This window comes from Doryrhamphus excisus, chromosome 20 (genome assembly GCF_030265055.1).
Source record: "Doryrhamphus excisus isolate RoL2022-K1 chromosome 20, RoL_Dexc_1.0, whole genome shotgun sequence".
NCBI lineage: Eukaryota > Metazoa > Chordata > Actinopteri > Syngnathiformes > Syngnathidae > Doryrhamphus > Doryrhamphus excisus.
The window spans coordinates 9,939,372-9,960,509 of NC_080485.1; the positions used below are offsets into that span (position 1 = coordinate 9,939,372).

A 21,138-nucleotide genomic window follows, 5' to 3' on the forward strand; every position below is an offset into this window, starting at 1 on the left:
GATAAGATAATACGCAGATAGACCCGCCCTGCAAAAGGAACAGTGAACTGACTCACTAGCCAATCACAAAAAAGCATTTGCAACTGAACGGGTATTTTAAGAGCGGTGACCTCGTTCATTCCGTTCACAAAAAAGAACTAGTTCTTTTGACCCGTTTGTTCATGACCGACTCACCACTATTGTGAGCAATGTGAGTAATGTTCTCCCCGTGCATGCGTGGGTTTTCTCTGGGTACTCCGGTTTCCTCCCACATTCCAAAAACATGCTAGGTTAATTAGCGACTCCAAATTGTCCATAGGTATGAATGTGAGTGTGAATGGTTGTTTGTCTATATGTTCCCTGTGATTGGCTGGCGACCAGTCCAGGGTGTACCCCGCCTCTCGCCCGGAGATAGCTAGGATAGGCTCCAGCACCCATTGCGACCCTTGTGAGGATAAGCGGTACAAAATGAATGAATGAAGACAGTCAGCAGCGACTGACATCACAGACTGGCGATGGAGCTGACTTCCACTTCCTGTTTCCATCTGTTAGCTGACTAATAGGATACTAACAAGAATGTTTATGCTAAATAAATTTAAAAAAATACATTACATTACATGGAAAAAGTGTGCAAACTGAGGCAAGATTTTTGACCTTAACCAAAACTAGACATTTTTTGACCTGTTACTATAAGTACTCATTCGCTGTTAAGCGAAAGGAACGTAACCCCCACTAATAGCATGAATCTACTGTACCAGTACAGGGTGTACCCCGCCTCTCGCCCGAAGACAGCTGGGATAGGCTCCAGCATCCCCCGCGACCCTCATGAGGATAAGCGGTAGAAAAGGAATGAATGAATGTACTTGTATGCTTTACATTGTACGCGTTTTCACATATTTATAGACTTTAGAAGACAAAAACGTCCCACTTCCGGATACAAAAAGCATTCTCCCACAAATAAAACATATTTTTCCACTCCGACGTGAATACTGGATGGCTTGTTACAAAAAAAAATTAAATTCAGACAAGATATGAATGATATCTTCAAGACACGCAACTACACTTCCTCTGATGACGACCAAAAAGAATGTTTAAAAATGATAACAATAACCCTAAAAAGTATTCTGATAGAAAGGCATCAGCAACAGTGTCATGTGTTTATCTCCTTTGGAGATATTTGAAACGCTCATCTGATCCTCAGCCAATCAACACTTGGGGGGGTAGAAGGGTCTTCTGCAGAGGCTCCACCTACCCACAGGCTGCTTTGGTGCGATTGGCTGCTTGTTTTCAGCCAATCAGACCAGACGAGCAACTGTTGAATCCCTACTGATGGCTTTTTCATGCTGCAGCAAAAGTTCAGAAAATATCAAGTATAAAAATAAAACCTATTTCCCAATATAAATCTGTATTTTTTTTGTAGTTTTTGCATCTTATCAGATGACTACAAAGAATGAATGAAGACTAAACAAAGAGAGAGCTACTGTGGTTACTGTGCACCCCCATCTGCTCCTCCTCCTCCTTCTCCTCTCTCTCTCTTTCAGTAGCCTCTCTCTCTTTTCTCTCCCCCCTCTTCACAGCGCTGTCTCTCCCTCACAGCGCGTCCGAGGCTCTCGGCGGGAGGACAGACTCATTGACGGCAGCATCTCCAAACCTGAGCCGGGAGGAGAGAGAAGGATGCTCCAGTGACATCTCTATTCTCCATCACCTCTTTTGGACTCATCCATCATCTCGGGAAGCTTCCATTAAAAAAAACCTTCCCCCTCCGTCAAAAACAAAAAAAAGAAAGAAAGCCGCCATTCACCATTGAATTGGACTCTCCAGTGGATAAAAAGTAGATTTTTTTCAAAGGGGAGGGGGGTGATTGTGGACTGCGGATGTTGTGTCGCCTGGTATGTTTTGTTCCCTTTTTTGTATGTATTTTTTTGCTGGGAGGATTTTTGTGGACGGACCCCGGACTCACAGAGGTAAGAAGCAGTATCCAAACATGTTCTAGTCACTACTTGGTCCCTGCAGAGGCTCAGCGGGATCATGTGGAATGTTCCGCGGGATGAGCGCGTTGCCACTTTGGATCCTTGCGGGCGCATTAATGATTATTGTGAGGATGTTTGGATGCATTAAGAGGACAAATTGAGCGTGATTGTTACGTGGATGAGTAGATGAGGGATTCCTCTGAGTGTGTGTGTGTTAATCTCTTTCCCCTTATTGCAACACAACCCCCCCATTTATTGGACTTGTGGATCTAAACCGGAGCATCTCTGGATGGAGAGGTGATCTTAGTGAGACTGCAATTAGAATAAAGGATGTGGTCTTGATGGTTTTTGCAGCTGGAAGCTCGAACTAAGGCGTAGAAGGAGATATTTGGGGCTGGTCTTCTCATCTCCTCTGCTCTGCTCTGCTCTTCTGTCCTGAGGGTACAATCTATCCAGCAAACAATGCTTCATTTTAAACTCCTGTGGTTACATCTAAAAAGGCAGGGCTGTGTGTAATTACTGGATGACATTCTAGTGAGACAAAAAGCTTCTATTTTGGAGAGCAGTGTTTTGGTGTGGAGCAGACATCACTTCATTGTGTATTCCCGCTCCCTGTCTGCTAATCAGCGACAACACAGATTTTTTTTTTCCTTTCATGGTTCTCAAAGTTGCAATTGTGGCTTCTCCCCTTGCGTCCAAAGCAGGCCGTATTTCATCACTTTATGACCACATTGCTCTTCTTCTTGTGGACACTTTAAAGGGTTTTAGTTTGCTAATTAATTCTCCTCGCGTCTATATTTATTTGAGTTAAAGTTGGAAAGAGAAAAGAGGAGGTGATGCCGCCAGACGAAAGGTCGGTCAAGTGAGAAGAAGAAGAGCTCCTTGCACGCTGCCGTTAAATGACGGACACCCCAAAGTGTCCACCTAGTCATTTTCCTGCCTCGGACACAGTCTGTGTGTCAGGGGATCGCTGGAAAATCAGGAGTCAAGTTTAACATCGGGCCTTGTTGTGTTGAAAAGGATCGTCGCGGTTTCCGTGAAGTGTTTCTTTTATGCCACATCAAAACTCCGGCCCTGACGTCATCTATGTATCTGGTAGTGAAAGCACATTCATTGGGTTCTGTGTGAAAGGCACACAGCAATAATGCTAGGTTGTTGTAGTTTGGATAATTTTGCATTCAATTGAAATACTTTTTAAAAAAAAAAAAAACACTTGGGCTGCACGGTGGTCTAGTGGTTAGCACGCAGACCTCACAGATAGGAGACCAGGGTTCAATTCCACCCTCGGCCATCTCTGTGTGGAGTTTGCATGTTCTCTCCACGTGCATGCGTGGGTTTTCTCCGGGTACTCCAGTTTCCGACCACATTCCAAAAACATGCTAGGTTAATTGGCGACTCCAAAATGTGAGTGTGAATGGTTGTTTGTCTATATGTGCCCTGTGATTGGCTGGCGACCAGTCCAGGGTGTACCCCGCCTCTCGCCCGAAGACAGCTGGGATAGGCCCCAGCACCCCCCGCGACCCTTGTGAGGAAAAGCGGTAGAAAATGAATGAATTAATTAAAAAACACTTGTAGGAGTTACTAAAAAGTAAACAAAAAAGTGGCTAAAAAGGCTGAAAATTGCCCCAAATTTTGTTGTTTTCCGAGTTCCTTCTACTAACAGAGATGTTAAGTTTAGGAATTTTGACTTGGATGAGTGACGACTCGGTCAGGATCTTTGTTTGAGGTGCCTTTTGATTTTGTTGCGTCACATACAAGTATTCATTTAATGTCACTTTTGCACCCAAATGCAGTAATTAGACCCCCCCGAACCCCCCCCCCTTAAACTCCACCTCCAACCACTTTCAACATAAATCCCTTCACTCTCCTTTTTGTGGCCTTCTTGACTGACAGTTTGTACTTTTTAACTCTCGAAATCCGCACACAGCTGAGACCGTTTCAAAGATTTCCCCGACACGTTTATTGTGGTTCTTCCAAGCCCCGCCCACTGGAGTGACTTGAAAGTGCTGTAGCTCGCTGAGAGGTTGGAGACGACGAAGAGGAGGAGGAGGAGGGATGAAGGGATTCATTTATTACGCTGTAATCGCTGTATTTATATTTCATCAAGCGCCAGCTGCTGCTCCTCACAAGGGGAAGTGGAAAAGCTCGCACGCACACGTGGGACAGCGAGAGGTTAAAATGAGGAAGATGAAGAGGCGGATGAATGGAAAAGGAGGTGTCATTCCTCGTGTGACAACAGAGGGAGCTGTTGGGCTTTGCTGCGGCTGGCCCTTCTGCACTTTTTTACAGTCTCTCTTTTTATTTTCTTTCCCATCTTAACCCCCCCACACACTACCTTAAAACCCCCCTCCTCCCCGTCATCCTCCCCAGAGGGCTGGATTCAGAGATGGAGAGGTAGTTGGTCTCCCCAGGGACACCAGATTCAATCTAACACACAAGTCCAGTCTGTCTGGAGAAGACTGGCTTCTGTTACCTCCCAGACTGAAGCAGGGGGGAGGGAAGGGGGGGTGTTACACTCCTACCATTTTGTCCCTGTGATACATTCGTTTTTTGTTTTTTTTTTTAACTTATCTTTCTCTGACCTGTCTCTCTCGTTCTCATCCGCGCCTACAATGACTTCAATCTTTCATTACATGTCCTCCCTGCCAGACGCGTGAAGATGTAATAATAATTTTCCCCCCGTGTTGATGCGATGGGATTATAAGAGTAATCTGTAGCGCGGAGCAGATTTGAGTGTGAGGAGTGTGTAATTAGTGCTGCTGACCTGCAATCCTTTTAGTGGGCCTCTGGAGGAACGCAACACTGACTGCTTTGTCTGCTCCTGAGGAGACATCCGTCCAGGTGTGGGCTAGTCACCGTGGGCATGAAAATATTCTCTTATTCCATCCAGGGGTTCCCTGCAAAATGCATTTACATTTTTTAAAAAAACAGTACATATGTAAATAAGTTGGGCTAGAGTTTACGCTACATGTAAGGGATCACGGTGGAGCAGTGCCATGGTAAAATAAAAGCAGGGCTCGACAATAATGATGTACCGATGGAAAGTTAAAACAAAATTCGGGCAAGTAAATCCAATCAGTGATATTCCCGTCGGGAATGCACTTTGGCATGCCATACTGCCAAGAGTTTGTTTTTTTTTTTAAGCGGTTCTTGTTGGGTGTTGGTAAAACACGGACTGCGTTATTCCGGTGGTAATTTGCAAACCAAACCTTGCAAATCTTGAAACGGACCAATCAGAATCGTTCCGTAGTCCAACAGTCCGCGTTTTACCCATACCCGTTCTTGTTCGCGATCAACCAATCAGCGATCGTTTGACTAGGAAAACATCTATCATGGCGTCCCTGCGAACATGGTCTAATTCTTCAACAACTTCTGAAGGAAAACAGCAAAAAGTGATGAAACAGTGCCTCCTAAACGAGTATTTTATTAGCGGCAGCAAATCAAATGATGGCACTGGTGAGTTGAATCACATTCCTGTGACAATTTGAAGTGGTCACAATGAAACACCACCGATTAGATCCAATACCAATACCAATTCTCTGTGTATTTTTCTCACCTTTGCTTCACAAATTATGGTTTGACTATTGAGCATTTTTTTTCTGGATTAAAAACACTTTACTAGTACACAAATATGTCTATTCAATAATGTTTCATTGTGGTGCACAACTTATAAATATCACTGCTTAGTACAACTACGATGTGTAAGGAATGTATGCTAGTATGTTGTAAATGAGATGATATCATTATGGCGGTGTTTTCATTTTACATGGGGCAAGTTCGGGCAAGTAGTTCTCACCTTAAGGATTCCCCATGGGCAAGTCATTTTTGTTTTTAATGTAGAGCCCTGAAAAAGTCGTAACAAATTGGATTTTTGAAGTTTGCACCAAAGTGATTTTGATCAGGTCGTTGTATGGCGCTACATAGCGTGGCTTTTATCGGAGTGCAATGAGGCTGAACTGGTCCGCCATTATCACAGACAACGGCAGAGATTCCGTTGTGCGTTTTACAAGCAAAGTTCGCATCACAGTGATTTTAACAAGATAATTTTAAAAGGTCAGATCGTGACATCGTATTGCTTTAAGTGCAGTACGGTATGGTTGACCTTTTTTGTCCGATGTGGGCTGGTCCATCACGGTGATGGACCGCTTTAAAATAGCGGTCTGCATTAACCATGGTAACAACAGAGATGCTATTATCCTTATTACGAGTTAGTGTCCCAATTACTTTGACGTGGTTATTTTAAGGTTCATTTATTACGTAGTGTTACTTTAAGTGCGGTAAGTGCAATGAGGTTGAACCTTGGCTCAGCTAATCCAGACCATTCTAAAAGTAGGTGGTCTGGGGGTCACCATGGTAACAGCTCCTTTTTACAAGATACTTATTTTGATGTGGTGAGTTCGAGGTCTAATTAACAACGGTCCCTCGTTTATAAACAAAGTCCACGCATTTCAAAAGGAACAGATCCTTAAGAAGTCTGTGGTGTTATGTGTAGTTTTGTGATTTTCGAGTGTCTGTCTGTTAGGCCGTGAACGTGAGTACCGACTGTGTGTGGCCGAGGAGGACGGCTGCGTGCAGAGATGACATTTGAGTGTGCTGATGTTTTGGCGTCGTTCGGGGCTACAGCAGCCTCTTTTGTTTTTGCAACAAAGAGATAGTTGATCGACCACCTCCTCGTCATCCATACGACCGTTGGGTAGTCGTTACAATTTGATCTTTATTCTTAATGATGGCTCTAGATGGTCCAGCCAATATTAGTGGGCAGTTTCACCTCCATAGTGAAGCCTTTAAATTTTTCTAGTGCACTTCCAGCAGAGGAGCCTCCTTTTCGCTTGGGAGACGTAATGAAGTGCATACGTTAACAAATAAGCAATGTTATCCTTCCTCACTGTAGCCGCACGTGAGCTGGACATACAATCGTACCTCGTTTATCCTGGTTAATTGGTTCCAGACCCAACCCCTACAGTCACCTGCAATGTGCAGGCTGCAGGATCACTGCAGGGACAGAAGGGATGGCCTTATAGCAAGCATATAGCAAGCTAACTTTAAATGGGCCCTATTATGCTTTTTCCACTTTTCTGACCTACAGTATGAATGTTTTTACATTCATGTGTTAAACGATGCTAAAGAGTCAGACAATGTGGTTTGTGCATTTGGAAGTGAATGCCTGAACTCTGCACTCTGGTTTTAGAGAGTCGAAACCATGTTAACACTGACTTTTTGTGACTTTGAGTCGGACTTCCTCGCTTCCCTGCTCTGCTGTGCTCTTTTGTTGAAGATAACACCATGTTAGCACGGAGCAAATGTTTGTTTGGTTGAGGAAAAGCTAACTTGACAAAAAAGGCAAACATCAGGCAGAAGTGGTTAGAGTTCCTGAGTCCCTGCTAGCAAGAGAAAAAAATACCTGACTGTTTAGTGAACATGGGCGAAGCTGGACTATCTGCCAAACTGTTGCTGAAGTGCAACGCATTTCCAACGTCACTTAGTCGTGCTGAACAGTCAGAAAAGCAAGCTGTAAGTAACAATTTATCAGAGTCCTAACTGTTTATTTTGTGTATGTAATCTGATTAAATGAGCTCGGCAGCTGTCCGGAAGTCCACGGAATCAATTGGGAGTGTGACCAATAACAGCACTATTATTGGGGCGTACGTGGAGGAGTGCCAGGGGTGGAGTGAACTAAACAGAAGGTGAAAAAAACAGTAATTGATGGAAACACTGGAGAAAGAGGTGCTGAATCTGGAAGATCTAGAAAGCTTTCTGTGCCGGTTATTGTGTGTAGCTGCTTTATACAAGTCCAAAACTCAAAGATGAGATGTAACAGGTTAAGAAAGGGTTTCAAACTAAGTGGAGACGAACCAGCCAAATATGTACCACTTCCACTTTGGCCATGTCATTGTTGACTCTTTGCAGAGTGAAGGCAATGTAATAAGGTAATGTCTCTAAGGTAATGTCTCATTAATGTAATATTACTGATGCCTTGTGAGCATAATCACAACATATTACTTTCATAATTTGTGACTAATAGGCCATAGTTAACCGCAAAACAACAATTTTTAAACTTGCAATACCCCGAGGGACGACTGTAGAGGATTCATGCAACACTTTGAGGATGTCTCAAAATTCTCTCTCATTTATGGTAACACTTTACATAGCGCTAAAGACCTGTGATGAAATCCATCTCGGGGAACTAGGAATTAGTCGAGGTGCGCCCCCTGCCTGGAACCACCAGTACTGCAGCACCAGAAGCAGATGATCCATCAGACCGATTACAGCCGTCCCGAAGTAGAATTACACATCAAACGTGGCCAGCCTCCCCCTTCCAGTCCGCTCGGACTCGTCCCACTCGGCAAACGGAAGCAGAGACAAGTTTGTCAGACAAGTTGTGGTCCAACAGAACATCTGCCACGCATCACGGCACCCGGGGAGAAGGCGGGGGACGTCGGCGTCTGTGAACTCTTCTCTCCCGATGACCTGATTCTTGCGTTCAGTCTGAATGTGCGGTACTGATGCGAACTCTGTGACCCGCCACTAGAACAAAGTAGATGAATATAAGCCGCCGTGCTTTTTTTTCCCCCCTTTTTTTCTCTTCATTTCTGGGCAGAAATACAAACGTCAAGCGCGTGATTCATGAGTGTGTGTCTCACTGTCATTACTGGAGGTCACGCAGAAGTCATTTCAAGCAAGGACGCCGTCACTTCAAGAGGAATTAAACGCTTAAATGTCGACTATTTACAACTGTGTGTGCGTTTGTTCGCTAGCGTGAACGGGATCGATGCTAATTCAGGATTAAGGAGTAATGTAATCGATTTGGCTATTGATGATCAGAAGGCGGCGTGAACAGCCGAACTGAGCGGATTAGAATGAGAATCGATTAGTCCAGATAGGGAGCCATATTGATTACGGCACTTCTGAGTGTTTTGGTGTGTGTGTGTGTGTGTGTGCTCATGTCTTTACTATGAGGACATTTGTCTTCATATGGGCATTTTTGGCCCGTCCCCACAAGGAAAATCCACCCAAGTCACTGTATAGGTTCATGTAATCCGGTGTAATTTGTTTTCTATGACACACTGGAGTTGGTGGGGTGGAAACAAGGGGTACACGTAAACCAATTCATTCATTTTCTACCGCTTATCCTCACGAGGGTCGCGAGGGGTGCTGGAGCCTATCCCAGCTGTCTTCGGGTGAGAGGCAGGGTACACCCTGGATCGGTCGCCAGCCAATCACAGGGCACATATAGACAAACAACCATTCACACTCACATTCATACCTATGGACAATTTGGAGTCGGCAATTAACCTAGCATGTTTTTGGAATGTGGGAGGAAACCGGAGTACCCGGAGAAAACCCACGCATGCACAGGGAGAACATGCAAACTCCACAGGGTGGAATTGAACTCGGGTCTCCTAGCTGTGAGTTCTAAGCACTAACCACTCGAATAAGCAAGTAAATATTGTAATCCCGGGCGGCATGGCGGTCGAGTGGTTAGTACGCAGACCTCACAGCTCAGAGACCAGGGTTCAATTCCACCCTTTTTTCTCTCCGGGTACTCCGGTTTCCTCCCACATTCCAAAAACATGCTAGGTTAATTAGCGACTCCAAATTGTCCATAGGTATGAATGTGAGTGTGAATGGTTGTTTGTCTATATGTGCCCTGTGATTGGCTGGCGACCAGTCCAGGGTGTACCCCGCCTCTCGCCCCAAAGACAGCTGGTATAGGCTCCAGCACCCCCACAACCCTCGTGAGTAAAAAACGGTAGAAAATGAATGAATAAATGAATATTGTCATCCCTTCCGCTAAGTGTTGTTGATGTTGAACTAAGTGCACAGTATATAGAGTACACTTACTCTTAGAGTATACTTATACTTAGAATATACTTGCTTCCATTTCAGACACAGCATTTGTCTTTAAGAGTGTCTTCTACCTGAGCAGACGGAATTCATCGGGGAGGGACGCCCGAGTCGAAGTGAAGGTCAAGAAGACACTCCACCTCATTTGCATTTCAGATACTATGTGCTGCTTGGATGGGAAGGAAAAAAAAAAAAAAAAGAGAAACCTCCAGATGTGGGTCAGAAAGAATTTGGAGGCTAGCTTAAATGCCAATTAATAATTCACAGCTGAAAGGGCTCCTGGTTTGGAGTTAGCGAGACGAGGACGAGGAAATGATAGAAAAGAAAGGCTTTGCAGCATGCGGGTCAAGGAGAGATTTAATGAGTCGTTTGCTTCTCATTATTGCCGATAATAATTAACAGCATGTGTGGTGTGTGTGTGTGTGTAGTCATTCACAGCTGTCTTCCTTTAAGATGATATTATGATTTACAACCTCCACTCATTACGATGAAAGCCAGCAGCTTGATGATGTCATAAACAACTTTTATGATTAACAATCAAACTTTAGGATTTATTTACGATCAATAAGCTAATGGTCCCCCATGTCTTCTTCACTCACATAGCGTTTTTTTTTTTTTGAGTGGGTGTGTGTTTAATTAGCATAACTAACGTGGTTATGTTCATTACAGCTGCTTGCTGGTGCTGATGCAACACTTTACATCACATGTCCGTGCTGTTAGGTCCTCCAGGTGAATTGTGTGCATGTTTGTGTGTGTGTGTGTGTGTGACCTTTCCGTGGGTATTGTGTGTAGTTTGTAGTGCACATTTGTAGCGCACAACCTCTGATAACATTCAAGGGAAGAAGGTCATATCTAAGCATGTTAGAATGTGTGTTAAGGATGCTTCTATCATAGAATTAACTTAGAAAAACAGTTGGATTGTATTAACAAATGCTTTCTGTATTAAAAATAGCAACATTTTTTGTGTAGTTTGGTATTTTTAAATAACTTGGTATATGAAAATAACCTAAAATACCCCAAAAATACTATTGAGGCATCACAGCCGATCATAGCAACTTTTTCAAAAAAAAATCTCAGGCGTGTTTTAAGCTAATTCAAAGAACAATACAAGAGTTGATGCTAAATACAAGGATGAAGAGTCGTTATACATATCACTATATTGACACTTACTATGGTACACATTATGTCATTGTATGGTCATATCACCTCGTACTTCGGTACATGACAAAAATAAAATTACAAAATAAATAAATTAAATTTAAAAAAAAATAAATAAATAACTTAAACTATATTAGGAAAGCAGGAAGTGAACAAATGTAACAGTTACTAATTGTAAAAGTACCAGATGGAGGGGTAGGATTTAATAAGCTTTGCTTCTTCCTACTCCTTTTGGACATGTAGAACTGTGAACTGATTATGTGATGCATTCAATTGTAATCTGATGCATGTTCAAATGAAATAAAACCATTATCATTACCAAGATCTTCTTTGATTGAGTTGGAACACTCTGACCTGTGGCATCCCTATTAAGTGAAAATATGTATTTTTTTCTATGATAGACAATAAATAAGATAATGTGAATGCTTGTCTCAGCAGTGAGACAATAAAAGATTTTATTGCCGTCTTGTGATGTTTTGGCTCGATCCACACTGCACGTCCATGAAGGGAGGAGGGACTCATGCGTGTGCACGCACACACACACACACACACACACACACGCGCGCGCGCAGACTCACAATTCACTCACAAAGCGAGTTTTCTTTTCTACAAGACAGGGCATTACTGCATGCTTGACCTCTCCACCATAATAAGCTCCCTCCATCTCACTGTGTTGTTGCTTTAGTGGCCTCTGTCCTTGCAAAGTCTGTTATCAATAACTCCAACAATGATTTTTCCCTCCTCTTCTTTTTCCACTCTACTTATTGCTTTTTTTTACCCCCTCTCCCATCCTTACTTTTCTTCTCCCATGCTCCGTGACACTTCCAATGACATAATATGATTGAATATGACTGGACTGTATGCTTTTCATTACGTTTCCAGTATATATTTTTTTATCCTATTCTTGCATGCTTTAGCCTGATCCTGTGCTGCAGACTTTCTGTATAGGGCAGCATTTATATACTATATATATATATATATATATATATATATATATATATATATACACACACACACGTCTCTTTGGGTTTCATGTAAAGTGTGACTGCTCTGACCTTTGTAGTCAAAAGAAGCAGTGAGCATTGCCTCCTGCACATAGGACATATGCCAGACATGTCGCTATGTACACATGTGTATCTTACGTGTATACAGACCTCCTATTCAGCCAAAAGCGACTAATTTTCTGCATCAATACAAAGCATAGTTATTTGGATATGCTTGCCAATGGCTATTCATGACTACACAGCGTGTAGCTTTATATTAAACAAAGTGGATTTCTCCTGGGAGGAACGCACAGTTCTTGAACATACACGTGCTTGGAGCCATTTTCATTCCGTGTTTGTGTTGTCACCGTTTACAAGCAGCGGCAACACACGTTGGTTAGCTGTTCACATTCATTGTGACGTGCCCGTGCCGCCATTGTTGTTAGAGTACTGGCAAGGTCGTAACTCAGCGTTGGTGAACAGGAGATTTTTTTCTTTTTCAGGGATGCTTGAAATGACAACTGTGGAAGAACCTTGTTTCCACCCAGCTCCACAAAAAATGGCAGAAATGATTATACAGTAAACCTCGGATATATCGGATTCAATTGTTCCCACTGGTTTTGTCTGATATAAGCGAAATCAGTTATATGCGTATACCGGAAAATGTCCGTTTTACGCATATAATCGGATTTTATCCGTTATAAAAAGGCACTTCCTTGACTATGTTTCCAATGTACCTGGACGCGCAGGCAACGCTGCAAACGCTGCAAATGACGTCGTATAGCGGCCTGTCACGATTCGGCGAATCGGAGCGCCACGATGCGGCCATCCGATATATGCGAGGGAAATTTAATGGAAATGCATTGGAACGGGACTGGAGATTTTGTCCGAAATAGGCAAAATCCGTTATAAAAAATCTGATATATGCAATGAATTTTTATTGGAAATGCATTACAGAAAAATCGGTTCTTTTTTATCTGTCCGTTGTGAGCGAATTTCCGATGTATCCGAGTCCGATATATCTGAGGTTTACTGTAGTATGCATGTCTGGCCACTAGTTGATGATACATTTTACATTGTAAAGAAAGACAATATGTAATATTGAGCTCAGTATCCTTGTGTACAGGAAGTTCTTGTAAACAATAGCCGTATTCGTAGGTGGCTTCTGCGGCGCCTGAAAAAAAAAGTTACAACCTGAATGTATTCTTTACGTTTTGCGATACGGATGACGCAGCCAGAGCTGGTGTGAGCCTACAACAGGCATTTTAATCTTACGGAATGCTTCCAGCGGCCGCGACAGATCCAATGTGAACCCGGGTTTACCGATATTCCAATGAAAAAAAAAACTGTAAGAAACAAAAAATATTGTGTGTGCCTTGAAAAACCAGTCAAAGTCATCAAAAATAGCCGGTTCCGAGAGGGGCAGTTTTTGAAAAATGGCTGGTATTGAATGAGATCTTCAAGCGGAGGTCAAAAACTCCCCTCAATTTTCCAGATGGACACTATCCTGAGGTTTGCAAAAATGTACACACAACAGCCGTTCAAAAGGTTCCAGGTGGGGTTTTAAGTTCAAACCTGCAACCTGTGTTGGTTTCAGATGACAAAACACAAAGTCAGGGTTTGTTTGCATGTGCTGCTGATTTTGCTTTCTGCTTCAATCTTCATCGAAAAGGCCGTAAGCGCCTGTTTGTGAAGTACGTCTCGGTCTCGCCCGTGCCAAGCCCTTAAGGTGTGCACCGTATGCAGCGGTGCTTCTCGTTAGTTCTTGATGGGCAAAATGTTTCCGATGGCTTTATTCAACACAGGCGATTATCTTGCTCGACACACGCGGGGTGTGCCTTGAGAGCAAAGCGAGCGGCGGCGCGTCAACAGGTTTTTCGCTCTAGCAATGAAAAGGACGCCATGAAAGAAAAGTGCTGCCGCTTTGACACTCGGGAGGCAACAGAATCTCATTTGTGAGGATTCCAATATTCTGTTTATCCTTCTGATGCGGATAGATTGACTCAAAGCGAGCGCTTTGATGCTTGTTTGATGAGGTGGAGGTGGAGGAGCTGCAGTTGAGAGGAGCTTGACTGCGAGATGGAGTCTCAAGTTGAGGGTTAAAATTCAAGCATCATGGAGAGGACTGAGCTCCACACTAAATACATTTGTGTATAAATGAATCGGGATATCATGCAAAACGTATTTGACTTCAGATCAACAGATCAATTAAGACAAAAAGACTAATTAAAGATTCAGGAAGTTTTTGCAGTTAATTTTTGGATTTGATCGTGAACCAGCAGTATACAAATTTAAACTTTTTAACAAGCTTTCTAATTGGATTAGACACTGAATTTGGGGTTTTATTAGCTGGACGCATTTTAACTCTCAGAACTGAACTACTGGAATAAATTAGTTTTTAAAAATATTCAAATTTATTGAGATGCACCAATTCTGATGATGACATGCACCATTCTGAAAAGTGGCTACTGATCCCAAGTCAGCTGCATAAACATCAGCAATGTGAACCACTACACTGACAATAGCTTTATGTTTGTTCCCCGCAACCCATCATGCCCGGGCACAAGCTGTGTGTGCCTACAGCAAGTGGAGGGAGTGTGACCAATCACAGCAGAGTGGGGTCAGCGGGAGGCATGCCTGAAGGATGGTTGGGGGTGGAGTAGATAACCCATGGAAATACTGCAGGAAGAGGTGCAGTGTTTGGAAGATCTAGAAAGCTTTCCGTGCGGGTTATTGAGTGTAGCTGCTCTATAGGAGTACAAAAATGAGAATAGTAGAGATAAAACCTCTAAAAAGGTTGTGCAATCAGCAGTGTGGGCGCTGACAAGAATTACACCGGATTCAAAAACTTTTTTTCTCAATATGCAGCCTGAGGAATGACACTTTTTTTTTTACTTAATATATTTTTGCATATGATTAGCCTGCGTGAACAGACCAATTACGATTTTTTTTTTTTTGATGCAACGCACATAGGTAGCTGTAAATCCGATACATATCATACCTATACATCATCAAAAGACTTGTTCTGCCATACCAGACTTGGATAAAAATGCATGGTACTCATTGATGTAGGCAAAAGTTATTCTTGTCAGACAAAAAATATTTTTAAAGAAGTATCAGTGAAACGGCTGTCGGCAGTGTCCTGCTACTCTATAGCCGACATCCACCCACACATTCCCCGGAACAGCTACAGACAAACCTCCTGGCCTCTTCCTTCTTAATTTCCGACATGACATTGTTCGGGTAAGAAAATGTTGACTCCCGTTCCACAAAATTTTTGAAACTGCCACAAAAACGCTAAAAAGGTAGGCATTGTTTACATCCGTGAAGACACTACAATGCACGTGACATTGTGTTTTCACATTGACAAGTAGCAATGAAAAAAATCGCATTTTAGCAAAAAATCTGAATTGGATATCATGCCCTGCAGTGTGAACGTATCCCTATTCAGATCAGAGTCTACAATCTACAATATTATAAAACACTTATCGGACCACCATAATTGCTTTCAGCACAACAGGGAGGGAGAAGTAAAGTGTTTCGTGTTAAACGTCCCTGTCCCACCTTTACGCCATTGACACAGACGCCATGCTGGCTGATATTAACTCTGAAGGTCAGGCTGACTGGGTCCACCCCATTCTTGTTCTATAAAGAGCAGCCACCTGGAGGAGGAAAAAAAAAAGTGGGAAAATCCCGGCTTTAACAGTGAGGATTTACTAAAAGAGACCATTGGCAATCTGGGAATCAGGCAATGATTCCACTGACTCTATCCATATTTGTATCTGGATTTGGTGATTTGGTATGAATCCAACTCTTCATAGACTTTCCTGGAAATTGTTATTTTCTTAACACGCCTCACATTCTTACTTTGACGGAAGTAATGGAAAAATGGTCCTTTACTAAAGCTGCGTTGATCCTCTAAAACAACAGAGAAAACCTCACAAACATGTTGGAAATTAGATCTCCATGCAAAGATCCTCTCCTAGGAATCCCGGCGTCCTATATTCCATTCAACTGAAATGAATCTTTTGGCTCTAATTCAACATCTCATCATCAATCAAAGCGCAACAAAAGGCGCACAGGAAAGCTCCAGGAGGCGGGCGCCGAGACAATCCTTAATTGGCGGAAGGAATGAGTTTCATTGAGACGTATGCGGTGCTGAGAGAAGCTTCGAGAAGCCTGCTGAGGTATGCGATGGCGGCTCAGAGCTATAACAAGGGATTCTCTGTCAACCTGGACCACGCAGGGATGGAAAGGGGGGGGTTGGGTTGGCGGGGGGTGTCATCATCCCATGTTTGGAGTCGGATGAGAAAACAGGAGGGGGGTAAGAAAGAGCTTCACGGGCGAGGACAATGACCCATGTGTCCTCCAGTGTCCTGCAGAGTGGAGTGTGCAAGGTGCGGGTATGCGGGGATTTGGGGGGGGGGGGGGGGGGGGGTCATTTAGCGAGATAATTAGGGTCATTACACATGCACGGCTAGCATGATGGTGTGCACCGCTGCTAATCAATTCTTCCCTGCTGCTTCCATCCCCCCCAAACATCCCATCATGGAGTTAATTCCAAACAATCCATTAACAATTAGAAAAAAAAAACAAAATGGAGGAGACCTTTTGCTCAACATGGCGTGTTTGCTACCCTGACATGTAATTACTAATGATCAATGGCATGTGGAAATTAAATGCTTTACATGTGAGAGTTGTTGGAGTGTGTGGGGGGCCGGGGGGGGGGGGGGGGGGGGGTGTTCAAAGGTGAAATCAATCCAGAATCTGTTGTGTTTCCATCTTGAGGTGTTCTGGATGTGTGCATGAAATATTGACAAGGTTTTATTAGCGGTGAGAGTACCTTTACTTGATGCGTAGCAAAGCATTAACGCTAATGAATAAAAAAAAATGCTTCAAAGCTATTAAAGACGCGAACACATGACGACTCGCCTCCCAGTTTGATGTCAGGCCCGTCGGGTTGAGTCGGGCTAACGCGAGCATAAACGCAGTGTCACTTTCTGGATTTTAGTCTGACCGGGGCGAGAATCCTTCTCTCTGAGACCTTCTGTTCTGGCCCTTGCCTCCTCAATAGAGCAAAGCTAATCTGGGATCGCTTAGGACGGGGAGGGGGGGCGTCTTGCATAAGTTTCAGTGTGCTAAAGGGGAGCTGATGAGGAAGTGTGGTGACTCACCCCCCCCCTCAAGGACGCTTGAAGAAGACACACGGTCGCCAGAAGACAGAGATCTTATAGAGATTTGACCTCCTATTCATTGAGAATGAAGAGATCGAGAGATGCCAGTGAAGTGCACCGGGTCACTAGCTTTCACCTCATATGGAGATTCTAAATAGCTTTTAACCAAAATGTGGTTTGGAGGCTGAATATGGGTGTGATACAAAATGTATTAACTGTGCGTCACATTCATTCATTTTTTACCACTTTTCCTCACAAGGGTCACAATGGGTGCTGGAGCCTATCCTATCTGTCTTCATCAAGGTTACACCCTGGACTGGTTGCCAGCCAATCACAGGGCACATATAGACAAACAACCATTCACACTCACATTCATACCTATGGACAATTTGGAGTCACCAATTAACCTAGCATGTTTTTGGAATGTGGGAGGAAACTGGGAGAAAACCCACGCATGCACAGGGAGAACATGCAAACTCCAAAGAGTGGAATTGAACTTGGGTCTCCGAGCTGCGAGGCCTGCACGCTAACCATTCGTCCACTGTGCAGCCCTATGTAATTTCATTCATTCATTCATTCATTTTCTACCGCTTATCCTCAAGAGGGTCGCGGGTGCTGGAGCCTATCCCAGCTGTCTTCAGACAAAAAGGCAGTGTACACCCTGGACTGGTGGCCAGCCAATCACAGGGCACATATAGACAAACAACCATTCACACTCACATTCATACCTATGGACAATTTGGAGTCGCCAATTAACCTAGCATGTTTTTGGAATGTGGGAGGAAACCGGAATACCCGGGAGACTCTGGAACACTCACGTTTCCTCCCACATTCCAAAAATATGCTAGGTTAAAAATATGCAAACAGGGTGGAATTGAACTCGGGTCCCCTAGCTGTGAGGCCTACCGCGCAAACCACTTGTCCGCCGCACAGCCCTATGTAATTTCATTCTCAAACAAATATTATAAACTGATCATCCACATGAAACACAATGTGATCGCCTCTTAAAATCTAGGATTTAATTTTTTTTTTGCTAAAATGCCTAAAAAAGTTAAACCCATACTAAATGTTAAGCTGTCCTTGAATCATCTGAAGCGGAAGCATGGCTTTGGGCTTGCTGGAAATCTGTCTTAGTGCTTCTGACACCAAGGAATACAGTTTTTTTTTTTAGGTTTGCTTTAAATTTTTCAGAAACATGCATTCAAAATAATTACTTTGGAGTTCTGGTGTGGAAAACAACAGGTCGATAGCTTGAGGCCCGAACCTAATCCCACTTAAATGTGACAATAACTCAAAGTATTTTCCACACGTTTTGGATGCAAACTAATCTCTATGAATTCCTGACACAGTATCTTGTCATTGAAGTCCATGTTGTCCATGTTTGTTGGTAACAAAGACAGTCAACACGCATTCCTTGTCTTTGCATTATTCCATTAGTGACAAAAGTCCAACCATTGTTTCTGTGTCTTCGCAAGAAAGGGTAAAACTCAGGACGTAACGCGATTAGCAGCTTTTTAGTGATATGTCAAACTTGTTCTAAGCCAGTAGAAGCACTTCAGTTGTCAAAATAAAAATAAAGAGGGGCTCAACATCCCGCCCACAGTGCTTGCGTACCCAAGAGCCTCGAATGTAATCTTCCTCTGAATTAATACTTTTTCTGCTCGAGTGTGTCCATCAGAAAAGGAGCGTGTTCTCCCAAACGGAGGAGAAGGAGGAGGTAAAAAGATGTATTTAACCTCTCTGTCGCCACATTGCTATCGGCTCCCAATTGGGAGCCCCCCTCCCCTCACCCCCTCCCTAGAGACTGGCAGGGGTCACGGTGTCAGCCGTCAGATAATGGGACAGCTGTATCCAGATGAGCCACGGCACTGCTACGCGCCCCCAGGGGGGAGATTAAGCTAATTAGGATCTGTCAATCACTGTGACGTATCACAGGCGGCTCTGGATCAATACATGGATGTTTGGGACCGACGGATGCAGAACGGATGTGGAAAATAGGCAATCGGGAATGATCAGATGGGAGGTGCTGATAAAGAAAATGATAAACAACGCCAAGATACTCCATATCAATGCGGAGTGGAAACAAAATTCCAAAGCGGAACTCGGAAGAGGTGAGAAAGGCATCCTGGGAGAAAACAGAGGAAGAAAATGATCCGGAGAGATGAATAATGTCGGAATACAAATTCCGCCTGCAACCCCCGTGAGGTGTTAAAATGAAAAGGTGTGCAAATCATCCCCTCATCCCTCCATCTTTTTTACCCCCCCAATCGTCTCCTGTCTACTGTTTTGCATTCTCACATTTGCAGGTTCATGCTCGGAGAGTTTTGAATTAGTTTATCCCCACTGAGGACGCTATAGGATCTTTTTCCAGGCAGCTGGGAGCGTTATGAAAAAAAAAAAGTAAAAGATCGCGGCAAAGAGATGAAAAAGGAGTACAGAGAGAATGACAGTGAGGATGAGAGGATGTGAGATTTATTTTTATTTTTTTAAAGATGCTTGAATTTGAATAATGACACCACAAAATAAGAGAATGAAAAATAGGCATGAACATGTGCAACATTGAGAATGGAAACTGAGTGAATACCATGGTACAGTTACAGAAAAAAACAGGGATGTACAAACATTCCCACCAATGACTGCAAGTGTTCCTCAGAACGAAAGGAAGGATGTGAGTGAGAGAAGCGAAATGGGAGAGGATGAGGAGGAGAAAAGGATAGAAATGTGATAGTTAAAGGGCTGGCAGAAGGAAAAATAGATACGAGAAGAACAAATAATAAAGCGGGACGGGTGAATGAGGGCGGAGGAAAGGAGGAAATGGGACAGAAAAAGGAGACGACGGGGAAGGAACATCTGGTATGAGCCACAAAAAGTTCCATAGAATTGGAATGTGGGTGCGTGAGTGTGCGTATATGTGTGTGTGTGTGTGGTATTTGGGTAGGGAGGGGGGGGGGTTTGTTAGTCTAAAGCAATGATGCACAAAGACACACCAACCAGGCCTGCCACACTCACTCATTTCCATCTGGGTGGATTCAGAAAAAAAAACGGAACTAAAGGTTTGAGGAACTGCAGTTGCGGAGACCCAAGAATATATTTGTTTAAAAAAAAAAAACAACAATTTTGAGTCAGATGGCCAGACAGGCCACAACCATAGGTACATCTAATAATAATAATAATAACCGATACAACAGCTACTATATCGACTGCATTTACTAAATAAGGTAACTTGAACTGCGTGGTTTAGCAGAACACTGCTAACTTCAGGGGACATTTTGATGTGTATTTTGTAACCCAAATATGTTAAGATATGTTAAAAAGTGAGCTATATTTAAAAGAAAAAACAGCCTGCATGTCTGCTTTGTATTATAGGTGACAGCCTATAACATCACATTTTGTCTTTATGTTCTTCTGCTGTTGTTTTTATTAGTTTTGTTGCTTAATTATGTCTGTAGAATATGCCACAGGCTAATAAAACAGGCTAGGCCCAGGGCTGTACTTTAGATGCCCCTGCCACTGGTTTGTTTGGAAGGCTATGTAGAAGAAGAGGTGTTCATGTTACAATAATAAAAAGTCAGAAATTTATTAAACTTGAAGAAAAATAGCAATTGATGAATTTGAATATTGCCACCAGTCCAGGGTGCACCATGCCTCTCAATCAAAAGAAAGCTGGGATAGGCTCCAGCATAACCCTGTGACCCGAGTGAGGATAAGCGACATAGAAAACGGATAAATGGAAATTTGAATGGGAGTAAATCAGAATAATCAACACTTGTATGAGAAGTCAAATATCAAATACATCGTTTGGGGTTTTGCATGTGATGGAGAAGCGTTGAGAAGGTGTGGACCTTCTTACAAGCCGTCTGCCCCCTTCATTCTCCATCAAAGTCAATCGGGCGCCTCCACTGAGGCCCTAACAAGTGTATTTTCCGCCCGTTTTAACCCTTATGCTGCCACTGAATTATTCATTGGCGTGCACTCCGGCTACTTCTGCTAATGGCGGTGTGGCAAAGCCATACATTTGTAAATGAGCCT

At 43.3% G+C, this 21,138-nt stretch overlaps 2 protein-coding genes across 10 annotated transcripts in view; one reads left to right on the plus strand and one right to left on the minus strand.

Annotated features, from left to right (window-relative positions):
• The window catches only part of mcm8 (minichromosome maintenance 8 homologous recombination repair factor), a 409,889-nt gene that overhangs the window by 358,385 nt on the left and 30,366 nt on the right, over positions 1-21,138 (minus strand). For 8 of the 9 annotated variants that reach the window (XM_058059051.1, XM_058059053.1, XM_058059049.1 and 5 more), the window contains exon 3: positions 4,714-4,846. The exons of the other annotated variant lie outside the window; for it this stretch is intronic. The gene's annotated coding sequence lies outside the window, so the exon portion shown is untranslated. The remainder of the gene's footprint in view (positions 1-4,713; positions 4,847-21,138) is intronic. 9 annotated transcript variants of the gene reach the window in all.
• cdh11 (cadherin 11, type 2, OB-cadherin (osteoblast)) overlaps positions 1,562-21,138 on the plus strand; it is a 73,717-nt gene continuing 54,140 nt past the window's right edge. Inside the window, exon 1 of the mRNA XM_058059062.1 lies at positions 1,562-1,943. The gene's annotated coding sequence lies outside the window, so the exon portion shown is untranslated. The remainder of the gene's footprint in view (positions 1,944-21,138) is intronic.